The following is an 18,021-nucleotide window of genomic DNA, read 5'->3' on the forward strand; positions in this document are numbered from 1 at the left end:
TCCCAGGGCCATGCTAATCCCTATGGTTATTCCTACCCACTTTCGACTCTTCCCCCCCCCCCCCCAAAGAAACCATACTGCCATCTCAAGCCAAAAAAATATCACTTATTTCAAGCAGCCTTCTGAGAGTTATGGCATAACTGGAGCTGTAAACACATTGGCGCAATAAGAATGTCTTCAGCAGGTCTGCCTACAGCCACTTGAATTATAAGCAGTATGCGTGTATTTCACCAAAGACATGGGGGGGCATTGGCAAAGCCAACATTTTTGGTTTGTGTATCGGCATTTAAAATTGCCATTGTATTCACAGGCACGCACGCCATTTTGCAACATCATTCATGGCCAGTTAGTGCCATTACTGTAGTGTCTGGCAAATCCAGGCCCATAGAAAAGCCAAAACTGTTGGCCTTGCCAATGATTGATTGTATAGTGGAATTACTTCAGCAGTAAGCCAAGATAACGACACATTCAGTAACTCACATCTAAACAATAGAGGAAAGTAAGGTACCCAAATACACTTCTTTAAATATATGGGATTTGCCACATCAGTGTTAGTCGACCATAACTTGCATAGTGGGCATTGAAACAGGTGCTCTCATGCTCCTCCAGAACCATCAAGGACAACATGGTCTCCCTTGCTCCAGCGCTGGCCGATTTCTGCAATCAGTCCTTTACCACTGGAGCTATCCTATCACTCCTCAGGCACTCCCCTTGGGCACCCTCTCCTAAAAATAAAAATTTAAACAAATTTTTTTTTGCCAACCCCTTCCTGCCCGGCAAACTACATCCCTATCTCCACTACCCCCTTACTAGGCAAACTCTTTGAGAAGCTGGCCATTTCACAGCTTATCCACCACACTGAATCTGTTGGTTGTCTCCGCGACCACCAGTCTGGCGTCAGAGCTGCCAGGGGCACGGAAACTGCTTTCCTGAACACCCGTGAAGACTTGTTCTCTAATCTCGATTCCAGCTCTCCTTCCGTTCTCATCCTCCTTTACCTTTTCCCTTCCTTTGATACAGCCAATCACGCCACCCTAATAAATCGGCTCAGTGATAACCTTGGCAGCATGGACCTGGCCCTGGACTGGTTGACCTTCCTAGGTTCAACTGGGCCCTTTTCTCTCCACCATCGGTGCCCCTCAGGGCTCTATCCTCTCGCCTTGGCATTCAACATCTACCTAGCCCCACTACCCAATTTGATCTCTGCCTTCTCTCCTAACTTGGAAGTGTTACGCGGCTCTCTTTCATGCTTCCATCCTCCTCTGCCTTAATGCCAGTAAGACAAGAGATCCTGCTCACTGGGACCCCTGCTCCCGCTTTCCCTCCCACACTCTGTCTGCCCTACATGGGGCCCCTCTCCTCACCCTTGTGCGAGAAAAAACCTTAGTGTCATCTTTAACCCCTCTCTCTCCTCATATCACAGACCTTGCAAAGAAAGCCCACTCTCAGCTGCACCTCCCAGAGGCATTTTCCCGTTCCTCACTTTCCCCGAGAAACTCAATGTCTCCAGAGCTCTGGTCCTCTCCAGGCTGGACTACTGCAAAAGCTGCTTCCTCAATCTGGCTAACTCCTCCCTTCAACTAATCCAGAACAGAACTGTGAGACCTCTCCTTGGCCTTAAGCCCAGGGACCGCATCTCTCCAGCCCTAAACTCTCTCCACTGGCTCATGGTTGCTTCAAGGATCAAATGCACGACCCTCTGCTTCACCCTCTCTCTCAAGCACTGCCTTGTGCACGCCCTGCCCAAAAAGCCTTCTGATGACCCATCCAACCTGGAAAACCATCGCCCAATCTCGATTATTCCTATCCTGAGCAAACTCCTGCAGAAATTGGTTATCTCCCAGCTACCGCTCCAACACAATCCGTTGGGTGTCTCCATGACCATCAGTCTGGCTTCAGAGCAGTCAGAGGCACAGAAAACTGCTCTCCTGAACACCCGTGAAGATTTGCTCTCTAGCCTTGACTTTAACTCCCCCTCTGTCCTCATCCTTCTCGACCCTTCTGCTTTTGACACAGTGAACCACAACATCCTGATCACCAGTCTCTGAGATAACCTGGGCATCACAGATCAGGCGTGGCTATCATCTTTCCTTTTGAACAGACCTTCCCAGGTTGAACTTGGATCCTTCCTCTCCTACATCACACTCTCATCATGGGGTGTTCCCCAGGGATCTAGCCCCCTGCCCTTGTTTTTCAATGTCTATCTGGGGATCTTCGTCTGCTGGACTACCTTTTCCTCTAACTTTCACTGTTATGCAGATGACACGCAGCTCTTTTTCAGGTTACCCTCAGCCTCCTCCTCGTTCATCCCGACTGTATTTCCACTATTCAGGCATGGTGTGTCTGTAATGATCTCTGCCTTAATGCCAGTAAGGCAGAGATGCTTCTCATTGGGACCGCTGTTCCTGCTTCCCCTCTGGCCGGCCTCCCTTGGCCCTGTGCCCTCACCCTCTTGTGAGGCAAAAAACCTTGAGGTCATCTTCGACTCCACTCTCTCCACACATCACGGACATCTCCAAAAACTGCACCTGCTCAAAAGGTATTCTACCTTTTCTCTCCTTCCCCAGAAGCTCATATTGCAACAGCCTCTTTCTCAATCTACCCAACTCCATCCTCCGCCCTCTGCAACTCATCCAAAACAGGATAGCAAGACTTATCCTTGGCCTCAAGCTCGGGGACTGCATCTCACCGGCTCTGAAATCCCTCCACTGGCTCCCGGTGGCTGCCAGATTAGGTTCAAGAACTTTTGCTTCATCCACAAGGCCTTCTGAGGGCCATTTCTCCAACGCTCTCTTCCCAAGTACCTTCCTTCCAGATGCCCTCAGGTCGACTACTTCAAATTCTCTGTAGGTGATTCGCTTCTCCAAGCAGAGAGCAGAGGCTGGGTGGTAGATCTCTTTCTTCTGCAGGTTCTCCCTCTGGAATGACCTACCTGCCACCCTTTGCGTAGACCCGGACCTCCTAATGTTCTGGAAGCTCAAGACCTTCCATTTCTCCTCTTCTCCCCTGCTAACCTTTCCCTGCCTCCTTTTCTCTCAGCCTTCCCTCTGCCAACCTTCCCTTCCTCCTGCTCAGTTATGTGACTGGCTGCCTGGTGCTCCTGAGTCATATAGGACACCTGTCCCCTCAGCCCCCTGCACTTGCCTTCTGCCCTCCCTTCACTTCCACCTAGCCTTCCTTGCACTTTTGAGGCATGTCCCTTTGGAGGCCCTGCCTTCCTTGCACTTAAACACTTGTGTATAAACGCATTATAAATAACCTATCAATCAATCCAAAAGGCTTTCTGGGCCCTGGGACCACTCTACATCCAACTCTCTCCCTAAATACCTCCCTGCTCGAACCCTTTGGTCGTCTAACTCTAAGCCGATCAGATACTCTTCAAAGCAGAGAGTGGGGTGGGGAGGTCGATCTCTCCTCTGCAGGCCTCCCTGCCCCACTCAGACTTCAGCCGGATCTCCTTAAGGTCTAAAAGCTTCTCAAGACTTTCCTTTTCTCTTCTTCCTTCCCTTGCTAATGTCCCCGTCTGCCTCTTGAATTGCTACCCGGTTCCTTCAGAGTATTTAAAGGCACCATGCTCCCCCAATCCAGTCTACCCCTGCACTTCGTCTTCCCCGACAACCCCTCCGCCCACCTCAACATGCACTTGCCCTTCCGACCTCCTCTCACGCCCCACACTGGTCTGTCTGAGGCAAAACCCTTGTAGCCCTTCCAACCCCTTACCTTAGCTTGCAGACCTTCCTTCCCCTGGCTCTGTCCACCTGGTCTCCCTGGCAGTCACTTTTTCTATTGGGCCTTTCTAACCTGACCAGCACCCCCGCTGCACTTGCATGATCCTAATGTCACTAGGCCTAGTAGGATCGTTTTTGTTTTGTCCTCCTTTTTATCCCCACCCTCTTGTCTTTTTGTGCCTTGAAACAAATTGTGAATAGGCGCATTATAACCCACAGTGCTTTGAGATAATACCAATGGTACACAGGCGCTATACAAATGCCCAATAACATATAGCCTAGGTTGACTTTCTGTATCTAGCCTAACCTTGCATCAGCCTATATCACTAAGGCAGACACTGGCTGCATTTAGCCAATCTGTGTAAAGTAGCCATATTTTGGACTCAGCCCATTGTGTAAGGTAGCCTTATTTTTGTCAGTCAGCCGTATCCTACATTTAGCCCAACTGTGCAAATGAGCCATTTTCTGCATCAAACATAATTCTGCAAGGCAGCCGTATTTTTGCATGCAGCCCATTTGCATACCTCTCGAGCCTCTAACCTAGTTCTCAACCAAGCCAAATAATTTCAAAGCCAGGGAAGCTGTCCAATGCATCAGGCACCAGAAGCTCAGACCCCCACCCCCATCCCTCATATCACCCCACCAGTCCCCCATCCCACTTCAGATTGCCCATTCCTCTTCCCACTCTGAGACCTCCGACAGTCCCACCCCTCCTCCCTTCTCCCACCACCATCCCAAGCCAGTCCACCTCCCTCCACCCCCCGCTCCTGGGCCAACCCCTCCCCCGCCTTTATCGCCCTGCCCAAACCCCACCTGTCCTACACGCAACCTTCCCATCCCTCAGTACAGCACACACAGCCTTGGCCAAAGCTCCCCTTCAGCTGATGCCCCCCACCAGCTGGCACCCCCTCACCGACCCACCAGCCCTTTCTTCCACAGCTACCCCACCCTCCTCCACAATCTTCCCCCCTCCCTACCTCTCTGTTTCCACCTCCTTCCCCTCTCCTACTGCACCCTCCCCTTGCTACCCAATCCTCTCCATTCTCTCTCCCTCCCCCCTGATAAAACCCTCGCCCTAGTTTCACTCACCACTCCACCCTTGCCCTCACCACCATTCCCTCCATCTCTCACGGCCCAATCGCCACCACCTAGGCATTCAGCCTTCGCTTCATTAAGCATAGCCCGCTCAGCCTTGGTCTGCAGATTCTGGAGTTTTGGCCCTCACCCACACCATTGGCAGACCCCCACTCAAAAAACGGCCCAGGGGCAGAAGACCTACTCACAGCTGCCACTAACCGCACTCCTCCCTCCCCTTCTAACCCCTTTCTACAACACACCGACTCAGTCCCCCATTGACCAACCCTGTCCATCCTCTCCGCCTCGCCCCTCTTTCTCCCTCCCCCTCTTCTTACCCGACCCATGGCAAATCCCTCCTTATCCTCACCCAACCCCTGCTGAGAACATTATGCACCCCACCCCTGCTCAACGACAGGTCACCATAAAAAAAAATTTTTTTGACCTCCTCTCCAACGAAAACGCAGTCATCTTTTTCATCACTGAAACCTGGTTCTCCAATGACGTCCTCTACTCTGCACGCAAGGCCGTCACAATCCAGGCTTTTCCCTGATCACCCACTCCCTTTCCGCAACACACTGACCTACTCCCCCCCCCCTTGCTCAACCCTCCCATCTAATCCCCTCTTTCTCCCTCCCCCTCTTCTTACCCAAATCGCAGCATCTCCATCCTTATTCTCACCCCACCCCTGCTGAGGACATAGCCCCCCCCCCCCACACTCGCTATTGCATATTCATCAACGCCAGATCAGTCTCCAGAAACAAACATGTGTTGCCCTCATCTCCGATGAAAACACAAACATCCGTTTCATCGCTGAAACCTGGTACTCAGACAACGTCCCCCTCTGCACACAAGGCCTCCCCCCCCCCCCCCCCCCCCCAAGTGTACTCCCCGAACACCCACAGCACAGCCAGGGGTATAGACATCCTCCACAAACCTCACCTCACACTGTTACAGGTCGAGAAACAACCCTGCAATCATGACTGCAAATCCATGTTCGTAAGATTCCAATCCTCTCCTTTCTCCGCAAGCTTCCTCCTCCTTTACAGAACCCCCGGGTATGACGAAACCTTTGGAGACTCCCTGAGTGACTTTGTATCGGACATACTGCTTTCTCACCCGACTCTCGATGTTTTTGGGGATCTAAATATCTGGTTCAACACCCCCTTAATCTGACAACTCGAATCAGGCCCCAACCACATTGCAGGTGACATATTAGATGTAGTGTTCAGCTTGTCCAACCTCATATCCCCTATCCCCTCATCTGGACTGATCACTCTGCTTCTCAGCTCTGACATCCACGACCCCTTGCCCTCTCCACCTCCTGCCCCCCACCCTTCCCGGATCCCGCTCTGGCACAAGGAAGCCATCTGCCCTGATCTTTCCTCCACCCTACTCTCCTCCATGCCCAATCTCTCCTTCCAGCGAGTAACCCCCTGCCCCAGACTTTTCAAACTTGGTTGTGTTTTGCATTTAACTTTCAAAGTCAAACTCACAGTGTGTTTTGCATTTTGCAGCTGTTTTTCCTCGTGCAGACTCGATTTGCCCTTTGCTTACATTGAATTACTTCTCTATAACCTACTGGCCCAGTGACTGTTCCATACCACTGTACTTGCATACTGTTCCTGCTGCTACTCTCTCTGCTCACTCGTGGCGCTTTCCGTTTCTCCCATCTACTCCAACTGCTTATCTATCAACTATCCTTCCATTCTCACTAAGCCTGGTAGTAAGAAGTTTAAAAAGGATATCTTGGCCGCCAACCCGGGTCTCCCCATCGCCGATACCTATTCCAGCGCTTCTTCCAGACAGACCCTCACCTACATCCTCTTTGCCGTTCCTTCGCCAGATCTATGGACCCTTATGATCTCTGTGCTCTGTCCTGTCTCCTCTCCCATTAATGGTGGCACCCGCCGGGAAGTTCTCATGGCTTCCTTCGACTCCTCCAGAGTCATCATTAATGTCTACCAAAATGGCACTGTCATGGTGCAAGGCCCTCAGGCCAATCTCCTCCTCTTTCATAGGCGCTTCCCTCAACTTCCTTTCATCTCCTGCTGTCCCCTGCTCCCCTACCTTGGCTACCTTGCCCTCTCTTCCCTCCTCTTCTGCCCCACCTCGGGCTTCTTCCTCACCTCCGAAGGGCATACCTTCGATTTTTACCACTCCCTGGAAGGCCTTTAAGGCTAGCAACCTTCTTCATCTTCCCACTCTCAATTACTCATCTGACATCTGCCACCTCTTGGGAGAACTCGACCTTGCTGTCCTTGGTCTTACCAAACCATGGTTCACGGCCAGCTCTGTCACAAGTGTTGATAACTATCCTCCCTGATGGCTACATGCAGCTTGGGGGTCGGGGGGTATAACCCTGATCTTTCCTGAGTGGATTCCCGCCTCCATCATTCCCACGCAAACATACTCCTCTTTCGAATGCCTTGTCTGCAGGATCTTCTCTCCCACAGCCACTCTCTCACTCTCTTACTGTTGCTACTCTCCATCGGCCCCCTGGTGAGATCTCATTTCTCTCTGTGTGGGCGGACCTCTCCTCCTCACTCCTGGCCTCACCAACTCCTCTTTCTTGGTGAACCTCAATATCTATCTTGGTGCTCCCTGTTCCTCGTCTGTGTTCTTTTGGGACCTCTGTGATTCCCTCTCCCTTTCCATCCTCCCCTCTGGCCCGACCCTCTCTGCAGGACACACACTCGAGGTCTTGATCTCCACTGTCTCCAACATCTCTCCCATCACTCCTCCCTCCTGGAGCGTTCCCTCCCTCCTCTCATCTCATCTCTCCCTCTCTTCCCCCCCCAGGCCAAGCCTACCCCAACACTGCCAACTACCTTCTAAGACATCTGTCCCATGAAGCGTGATTCAGTTGAGGCTTTCGCTGCCACCTTCTCTCCCCCAACTCCACCTCTGGCTGACTTGCATCCTGACACTGCCCTTTCTATGCTCTACTCTTCTATCTCTGATGCTCTTGACCCTGTCATGAGGATCTGCTAGAAGCTCAAAGCCAAATGCAATTCCTGGTATGACTCTGACCTTGCTACACTTAGTAAACGTAAGGGAGCTGAAAGGAAACAAGGGCCTCTTGTTCATCCTCTGACAAACTGGCCTGTCGCCTGCTCCAAAAAAGGCAATACAGACTCTCCGTCCATACTAAGAAGAGAGCCCACATCCAAGACTGTCTCTGCAGCATCTAACGACTCGGCTGAACTCTTTAAAATCTGCAAGGAGCTGGCCAACCCTGCTGCAGTCTCTACCTCTCCTGTTGCTTCCCAGGCCCTTTGCACAGCCCTTTCCTCCCACTTAAGCTCTAAAACCCATGATATTCTGTTCAACCTCTCATCCCCTCCCCTTCTGCCCCTCCCCTCCCTTCTGTGAACTCTGGTGCTCCAACAGCCACTACCCCACCTTCTTTCTCGTTCTTTCCTCCCCTGACGAGGTCTCTAGACAAGTCTGATCTATGAAATCCTTGTCAAAACAGGTTTTTCCTTGCTCTTCCAAAACCATCAAGGACCATATGGACAGCCTCACTCCTACCCTGGCTGATTTCTGCAACCTCTCCTTTGCCTCAGGAGTCTTCCCTTTCCCCATGAAACCCTCCCTTGTGCACCCTCTTCTCAAAAAACCCACAGCCGACTCTTCTTGCCCAGCTATCGCCCAATCTCCATCACCCCTTTTCTAGGCAAACTCCTTGAAAAGCTGGCCAGTTCACAGTTTAACCTTGACTCTGATTCGGTTGGTGGTCTTCATGACCATCAATCTGGCTTTAGAGCTACCAGAAGCACAGAAACTGCTCTCCTGAACATCCTTGAATATCTGCTCTCCAATCTGGACTCTAAAATCCCCTCTGTCCTCATCCTACTCGATCTCTCTTCTGCCTTCGACACGGTCAACCATACCATCCTGCTCAACCGTCTCCGTGACCTTAACAACCTGGATATCAACGATCAGGCTCTGGCCTGGCTGAACTTTTTCCTTTCTGATCGACCCTCCCAGTTCCAACGTGGGTCCTTCCTTTCATCTATCTCCGCGTCTACCTGCGGTGTTCTCCAGGGGTCCAACCTTTCACCCTGGCCTTTTAACCAATACCTGGCAACTCTCGCTTATCGCATCGCCATTTTCTGCTCCCACTTTCAGTGTTATGCTGATGACAGTCCACTCATTTACAGGCTTCCCTCTGCCATCGCCTCTCCTTCTCTCATCTCCGATTGCCTATCTGCCATTCAGGATTGATGTGCTGCCAACGATCTCTGCCTGAATGCTAGCAAGACGGAGATCCTCCTCATCGGCACACCCTTACCCTCCTCTCACTCTTTGGCCGGCCTCGCTTGGCCCTCCTCCTACCCCTACCTGCGAGGATAAGAACCTCTGGGTCATCTTTGACTCCACGCTTTCCTTCTCTGCCCACATCTCCGGCGTCTCTAAAAAGTCAAACTTCCTACTGCACCTCCTTAGAGGTATTCTGCCTTTCCTCTCCTTCCACAGAAGCTCACTGTCTCTGAAGCCCTGGTTCTCTCTAGGCTGGACTATTGTAACAGCCCCTTTCAAAACCTACCTGCTTCTACTCTCTGCCCTTTGCAACTTATCCAGAACAGGACTGCAAGACTTGTCCTTGACCTCAAGCCCTGGGATCATATCTCTCCAGCCCTGAAATCTCGCCACTGGCTCCCTGTGGCTGCAAGGATTAAATTAAAATTTCTTTGCATTGTCCACAAGGCTTTCTGGGGCATGGGTCCAATATAAATTCTGCTGTCTCCTCGTAAACACCTTCCCTCTCGAGCCCTTCGTGCCTCTACCTCCAACTCCATCAGGGTCATGTTTCTCAAAGAAGCGAGCTGAGGGTAGATATTTGTCTTTGGCTGGGGTCTTCCTCTGGAACAGCCTCCCTGCCACTCTGAAACTTGAGGAAAACCATCTCCAGTTCCTGAAGCACCTCAAGACCTTCCTCTTTGTTTCTGCCTTAGTCCCTCCTCTCCCCTGCTGATCTACTCGCTCTTGGCACCATGCACCTGGCCTTCCTTGTGACTCTCCACCCTCCCCCCCAATGCCCTACTCAGCTACTAGCCTCTTCTTTCCCTTCAACCGCCTTGCTCTGCCATCCGCGTGGACGCCAAGTACACATGAAGGACTCAGGTAGTCACTCCAGCAACTTGCACCTGGAACGAACCCTGACAGTGTGTGCCAGGTATTGCAACCATATGGGCTTGAGGGGGGTGGGGGCAATGCATCACACTAAAAATATCTAGGAATGGCAATGTCACTCTCAAAAGAAACCTCTCAGAGGGCGAGTATTATGCATTCATCAAGCACTTAGATTGCCTGTGAAACGCAGCACTGCTCCTTGTAGATAGATGTGACCCAGGAAATAGCATTGTTGTTTGTAAAGCTAACCCTTTTCTCCTCTAACACAGTGCACCGTCACAACTTAGCAGAAGGCACGGTATCACTCCACACAGATAACTCAAACACTACTGCAAATCACCTCTGCCATAAGAATTAAGCTACTTGTATCAAGAATTCCAACTGTAGCTTTCCACATTACTATAGCCTTGATCACAATCACCCATCCCTTTAGTTCACAGTATTCCTGTGCTGCACCCATAGACACTCCATTCAGCCATGGATGACTACTAGGGACTTGGCCACCTTTGCATAACTTTAATGGCCGAAATGCACACCATCCCAAACCCAACCAATATTTCTAGTCTACGGTCTCTCTCAGGGCGTTCAAACAAAAATGCATTAGGATCATAATTAGGGTGAAAGGCGCTATAACAAATGACAAAATGAATAAATGGATATTACTTTGCCTGCCATTGTCACACTCATCGATCCACCTTTATGCAGCAACCACTTATTCATCCACCCACCCTTCTACATTACCCATGCATCCATACACCGGTAGAATATTCATTCATGCACCCACTCAGCCAGTAACTCATCAACATATACACCCACACCTCCATCAAACCATATTCACTCACCATCCTTCCAAGATAATCGTCCATTCATATGCCCACCCATCCATATTTATCCACCGATACAATATTAATCCATGTACGCACTCATCCAACAAAGTTCAACCACTCACTCATCTGTCCACACAGCCAAACATAATCAACCATTCAATGATCCACATTAAACCACCCATTCACATATCTACCCATCAAACAATATTCATCTTCGTATCCATATCTCCACGCATTCTTCCACCCAGCTAAATATAGTCACAAACTTACCTATCCATCTTGGCCAATACATTCACACTCGCCAAAAAAAAAAAAATAATTTTCAACCACTCGCACTAATTTTATAACAAAAAAATAAATTATAAAAAAAAAAAATAATAATAATAAACCACACGTTTTGGCAATGTTTGTTTACACAGACTAGTGTGTGCTGTAGGAATAGAAGAAAGCCATAGGTACAGAGAACAGCCAACGCAAGAGATAGACATTAAATAAAAAGATCAGCACTTCAAACAAGCTGCCACTGGCATGCCGCGCAAACTTAGTATCGTGAGAGAACAGGTTTCAATTCATTAACAACATATGAGTTTTCCCTGCAACCGCAAGGATTAGCTTAATATAGACCTGGCCAGACCTTGCACGCCTCATTACAATAGGGCCAGAAATGTGTAAGCACTTGTCCCGCTGCCCATGTAATTACTACTTGCCAAAGCTTGGGTTAAGGGAGCAGTTTCAAGTTTCAGTGCAGATGAAACAGATCTGTACACGATCAATGATTTGACAGTGAAAATGTCAATCTCAAAAGAAACTCGAAGGTAGAAGGAAGGTCATACACTACACGTCAGCGACGGGTCTCCTCGCAGCAGTGCTCGAGTCTGCGGGGAGGACGGCGACGCTGAAGAACATTTCAGTTTCTCTCTGATTCGTCACGTGGCTTTTGACAGCAATGCATTCTGGGACTGCGGGAAACCCCCAATAAAGCAATTAGACTGAATTACCGGATTCCCGTGCGAGCCGACGTGTCACCTGATGGCTTAGCGCTACAGCAGAGTAGTGGTTTATATAACGCGCCGGACCAGTAAGAGGTGAACATGTTGCTTCAGAGAACGGTTGCAGCGCCCCCAGACCTTCGTTCATCATTGAAATCAAAAGCTGAAGCATACACACAAGTACTGTATTCAACACGCGCCAGTTACGGCTAAAGTAACCCACCTGGACTTAAATTCTAGTTGCCGCCGCAAAACTGTAAACCATTCAGGGGGGCTGCAGAGTTTAATGACAAAGAAAGTGCAAGATGTGCATGGCCCGGACCCCGGTCTTTGTCCAGAAAGGCAGTTTTTTCCACTTCCCATTCGAGAAACGGACCTTAGCAATGACCTGCCTTCCTCAGAATCATGTGACGTGCACGTTAACGTGCCGACGCCTGACGTAAGCACGTGCGCCTCAATTTACCTTCGGCCCGTCATCATTTCTTGAGCGGGAAAGCAAACATTTGGGCCGGCATCATGGCCGGCAGCATACTAGCACTGACATTCCTTCCACTTCCAAAAGCACCGTGGATAGCGACGTGAGAGAAGCAGTTTAACGCGACTTTGCGTAAACCACTTCATATTTTAGAATGTTTGGTACCGTGCAGAAGATTGGAATTTGTCAGTTGAGGCTTAGCTCTCAACCTTTCATAGCTCTTGGCTTGGGTGGGTGAAAACACCCGATTTTAAATTTGGCAGGTGAACGCCCATCAATTCTTATGGGCGTGCATCGAGCTTGGCTGGTGAGAGAGCTGCCTAAGTGGCTAGTGACCTTTGCCAAAAGCCTGTGAGTTGAGAGGTATGTTGAGGATGGGGGTTGTTATGTGTGCCATCCCAAGTGTATTGCTCTTTTAAGATGGGCCATGATGGCACAATCTGATTAAAGGAACCCCTGGACGCGCATGTCTCAGAACGGCTGCAGACTCCAACAACGGATCTGTTGACTCTGTCTCTCGTTTCAGGCCTGCATGCTCACACCATGTCACCACGGTCTCGCTGCACTGGCCTTCAGGCTCTCACCATGTGAACACGGTCCTGCAGGTCCTGGGTGGTCTGGGCCCCCGTGATCAGGCTGGTTCCCTGGATCCAGCCCAGGCACCCTCCATCTAGGATGCTCCTGGTATCCATGGTGTCCCCGGCACACAAGCCATGTCCACATAGCCTGACCCGCCCTGCAACCACTGTAAGTCCGGGTGACCCTGGCCATCCCAACAGGGTACTGGGTCCCCCAGCACCCGTGGGGCCAGCTGTGTGCCCACAGCCAGCCCCAGAAGAATGGCGATGAACTGTGATGAAGAAGGGAGTGAATGCTCGACACCTGGCTGTCTGCTTCACCCCGGCCGCAGCCCTCAGTCAATAGGGTGTTTGTGCGTGGAGGGGTGGTGACACAGCAGCCCCTGCGGCTTATGCTGCCAAAAATAAAATGCGGAGGAACTGGCATCCGCCGCCGGGGAGAAGAAATGTGCCCCAAGAAGAGTGATGACTCCAAGCGACCTCTGCCGTGGTATGGTGGGTGAGCGCAGTGTTGGCAGCAGCAACGCAATGAATAAAGAAATCTCACGTCGGAGAGAGGACGGTGAGTGGTTGGCCTGACCGCCACCCAGCAAGCAGCAGTATGTTGCCTGCGTTCGCTGCCCAAGCCCCCATTGAAATCCCAGCCCGCTGGGCAGTGATTAATGTATGCTCTGTACGGGCAATACGGGCCAGTGTCTGTAAGTACTGTGCTGTGCCAGCAGCTCCTGTATGATCCTAGCCCGCTGGCGGTGAAAAAATTGAAGCGCCCCATGGCGAGTAAGACTCGAGGAAAAGAAATGTAGCAACCCTCAAAGAAACATCCCAGGCCCGACCACCGGTGAATATGAGAATGCTCAGTCATCAGAGCTGCAGGAAAAGAAGGAGAGGCCCTGCTGTTTCCTGCGAGTCCCCGGGCCTCTGGCAGTGATTCTAGTAGTAAGAGAGCACATCGGAAGAAAGAAATGCAGTGCTCTGGGTCGGAGCAAAGATAGAAAGCTCCTGGGCCCGATCGGCGATGAAATGACCAGAAGCGCCAGCGCAGTGAAAACATCTTTATATGGCCATCTAACGACCCCGGGCCACGTGGTGAAGCACAGCAGCACTCCCGTGTCAGTGCAGACAGCAGTGGGAAGTGCATGTTTCTACGGCATACCGCCAGCCGTGAAAATAAAAGTGATCCGAATTCGGGCACTTTAACAGCGGAAAGAAGGTCGCTGGCAGCTGTGTGCTCCAATGTCAGAGCTGAAGTGTGCCCCACAATAAAGATCCCAGGCCCAACAGGCGTTAACAATAATAAAGTGCTCCATGTCGGAGCATGCACAATAAAACGCATATGCTCCCCAGTAGATTCGAGGCGCACCGAGTCCCATATGATGTGCTCCTGTCATCGAAACAATGGAAGGAAGACCCTGGGCCCATCAACAGTGATTTATAAAGCACTCTGTGTTGGTGCTGCCAAATGGGGAGGTGTGTGCCATAGCGAGCCAGAAACCATACGTGGCATAGACCATGCTGCAGCCACAGGTCTGTCAGCAACACACTGCTACCAGGGTTCTTGCCAACAGCCCCTGCCTGGTAGAGGGAGAAGTGTGGCTGGTGCTACTCCTGCAAGGATCCCCAGCACATGCATAATGCAGGAGCATCTGAGATTTGCAGCTCCCCGAGAGTGCCTGTGCGCCCTCGTTTGCCCGCTGTGTCCTGCCAGTGGCCCCTACCTAGGGCATTATAAGAAGTGTCCCAGACACCCTGTCGCCTGTGTCTGGCCAACCAACTTCTTGCTGCCCCACACCCGCCATCAAGAAGAAGTGCTATGAGCAAGTGAGAGTTGCAGCTCTATAAGTGTGTTTATGCGTCCTCCTGTGCCACTACAGTAAAGTGACACTCCTGCCTGGGGGAGCGTGGCTAAGAAGAGGGGGTGAGTAACATGCTGCCACACCATGCCCTGTCAACATCCAGCGGCAATCCCGCCTGGGGGAGCCTGAATGTGGCACAGCCTTAGACGCCCTGCTACCCGTGTCTCGCTGCCTGCACCAACAGCAAAGGACTGACTGAGCCTGAATGTGACGCAGCCTAGATGCCCTGCTACCCACATCTCGCTCCCTGCCCTAACATCAAGGGACTAAGCCAATGTGGCCCCTGAGGCTACCAGGTGCGGCTTTGCTGGCCTTTGAACTGTGCCATCAATGGACCTTGACCCTTAGTAGTGACTATCCTGAACAGACACTGATGCAAAGTGAACTGGTCTCCTGCAGTCCTACAAGTGCTCGAAGAAGACTCAGTATAAATGTGTTCAGATGCTGTGAGCCTGCATGTAAATTATATGCTTAAAGTGGTCCCAGTTAAATGGATGCAAAGCTGTGCTCCCCTAGTTTGTAGGCATGCTCTAAATGGAGCCAGCAGCTAACAATGCCTACTTTCCAACATTCTTTGGCCAAAAAGAGGTAGTATATTTTTAAGTTTCAAAAATAGTAATTAGGATAGTGATACATTGTAAGATCTTTGGCTCAATGACATAATATGCCATTTTGATTAGAGAAGGTTATTCCGAGCCTGGCAGTCCCTGCAGGAAAATGTCCGACCATAAATAAGCCAATCACCAGGAGAAACGGACATCCCCTATCCCTGTATTTCACCTGCGAATCAGCAAATATACTTGTAAATAGATGCATTGTTGTCTATTACAGATAACAGAAACAGCAACTATGAATGGAAATCAGAAAGTGATTACTGTACCCTTGAGTGGGAAGAAAATGATGTAAAGGATGTGTAAGGTTATACATTATTCCCTTATCACCCCTTCTTGGGTGACTCCACCTGCATGTATGGGCTCTTCAGTTACCTAATCTAAGGAACAAGCAAATAAATGTAACTATTTTTTTAAGGAAAAGATAGCTATAATTCAGAGGAATATAGCTACGGCCAAGGATCTAAAGCAAGAAGCAGAGTTGGTTGAAGAACAAATGGAGAAGAAGGGGGAGGAAGAAAGTTTCCACTTTCAGGAGGTGGACGAGGAAACGGGTCTTTCTCTGGTCTCACAACTGAAACCCACTAACGACATATGTCCAATGCCAGCATATACAGCTAAACGGCTGGCAATAAATATCACGCCCTTCATCACAAAATTTGTGAACAAATCATTACAGGAGGGGCAGGTCCCAAATGCCTTGAAAAAAGCATTGGTGAAACCCCTGCTAAAAAAAAAACAACCTGGACCCGGAAATGCTGAAAAATTACCGGCCAGTGGCTAATCTTATGTGGCCAACGAAAAGTTTGGAGAAGGTCGTCTGTAGTCAATTCCAGGCGTTTGTGGATAAGGAGAAGTTGTTAGACAGGTTACAATCAGGATTCCATCCAAAATATGGTACGGAGACAGCCCTCTTAGCAGTACACGACGATTTGTTGAAAGCGGCAGATAGCGGGGGTCCACGATGTTGTTGATGTTGGACCTCTCAGCAGCCTTTGACTTTGTGGACCAGCCTATTATGCTGCAACGTATTAAGCATGTGTGGAAAGCCTCAGAATTGGTAGTCAAATGGTTTCAGTCTTTCTTAAAAGACAGGACGCAAAGGGTTATACTGGAGGCCTTTCTCTCAGAAAGTGTGGAGTTGCACTGTGGAGTGCCGCACGGCTCATCCCTGTCGCTCCTAATTTTCAATCTATACCTTTGCCCAATATTTAATATATTCAAGAAGTACGGTTTGCAGTATCACTCATACACAGATGGCACCCAGATTTACATCGTGATTCAGAACATCGCTGATGTTTTTGAGAAGATCAATCAGTGTATGAGGGAGATTGAAGAGTGGATGATGCTCAATCATCTGCAGCTGAACTGAATACAACTAAAACATAGATCGCACTATTTGGCCCACAGAATAAAGTGCTGGCTGAGAGACAGAGACCCCCCTGATTTTAGGGGAACAACTTCACTACTCCAAAAAAAAGAAAGAATCTAGGATGTATCTGGCATGAGAATTTGGGTAGTACAACACAGTTTGGGGCGAAGGTGAAGACAGTTTTACATTCATTACGTCTTCTAAGGAATGTGCTTCCTTTATTCCAATAGTATATGGCAGTAGTGCTGGGGGCAATGTTCAACCCCCACCGACTACTGCAACAGTCTCCTTGCAGGTATCCCAACCAAACAGATTGCTAGATTGCAAAGGTCGCAGAACGCTGCAGTTACAGTGGTTGGTCACCTCAAGAAATGGGACCACGTCTCCACAATCCAGAGATCCCTCCACTGGCTTATGGTGGAGGACAGAATCAAGTTGAAGGTAGCCTGCTTGGTCTATAAGTGTCTTAAGGGGCTTGTCCCGGACTATCTCGCAGATAAAATCAAGCCTTACTGCCCAACCAGAAAGTTCTGCTCTGGTAACAAACCTCTAATTTGTGTCCCAAGGTCCAACTGCGTCTTCAGAGGAGATAGAAGATTTGAAGTATTTGGACCTAGAATCTGGAACCAACTTCAACTGGAGATTAGAACAAGTAAGACCCTGGACATGTTAAAGAGGTTGAAAACCTTCTTATTCAGATAAATCTTAATGCAACTAGCGTCAAATTTCTGTCTTTTCATGCTCAGTTCCCTTTTAGTTATCATCTGCACCCGAATATGGTTTATGGTGCGCATTCGAAATTCCTCAAAATCAAATCCCATGCCAGTCTAGAGCCACACTTCGGGGAACTTTCAGGAAAACTGTTATTTACTTGCAATTGTTGCAAAGATTAAATAAATCATTTGAGATATCCTAGAGGGCTTCTAAGAAGGGCCACTTTGACCCAAAAAATGGTCCCAAACAAGCATTTTGTGTTTTTGGTTAAGCCATGGGCCTATTGCCTTATAGGCCAGTCTGAGCCTGCAGTGGTGCATGGAGTTTAGCTGCCAAATTTATCACGAGGTAGGCAGCCAGAGCCAGTATGAAGCTTTACACTGGCCATAACTTTAATGTGAGCACTGCAAAACGCATATTAAAAGCCCCAGAACGAAAATTATGACTTTTTTTGCCATGCTTTGTGGACTGGAAACATGGGGCAGTTACTGGACCCTCTCCCCCCGGAGGCTCGAGGCCTCTTTGTTTGTTAAGGCGAAAGGCCCCAATGCTGTCCCCGATTGCTGGGCTGGGTGTTAGCAAGTGGCTGCGCTGGCATTTGTTCGGGTGGAAGAAATATTATTTTCACTCCATAGCGGGTGCTGAGGGGCCCTGTCGATTC

General features: G+C 49.8%; 1 protein-coding gene across 2 annotated transcripts in view; it reads right to left on the reverse strand.

Annotated features, from left to right (window-relative positions):
• OXNAD1 (oxidoreductase NAD binding domain containing 1) overlaps positions 1 to 12,141 on the reverse strand; it is a 138,073-nt gene extending 125,932 nt beyond the window's left edge. Inside the window, exon 1 of one of the 2 annotated variants that reach the window (XM_069648903.1) lies at positions 11,981 to 12,141. The gene's annotated coding sequence lies outside the window, so the exon portion shown is untranslated. Of the gene's footprint in view, positions 1 to 11,601; positions 11,733 to 11,980 lie in introns of those variants that run through there. The other variant, XM_069648904.1, reaches the window with a different exon arrangement.
• Between the last annotated feature and the right edge of the window lie 5,880 nt (positions 12,142 to 18,021).

Source organism: Ambystoma mexicanum, chromosome 2q (genome assembly GCF_040938575.1).
Source record: "Ambystoma mexicanum isolate Mex_15411 chromosome 2q, UKY_AmexF1_1, whole genome shotgun sequence".
Taxonomy (NCBI): domain Eukaryota; kingdom Metazoa; phylum Chordata; class Amphibia; order Caudata; family Ambystomatidae; genus Ambystoma; species Ambystoma mexicanum.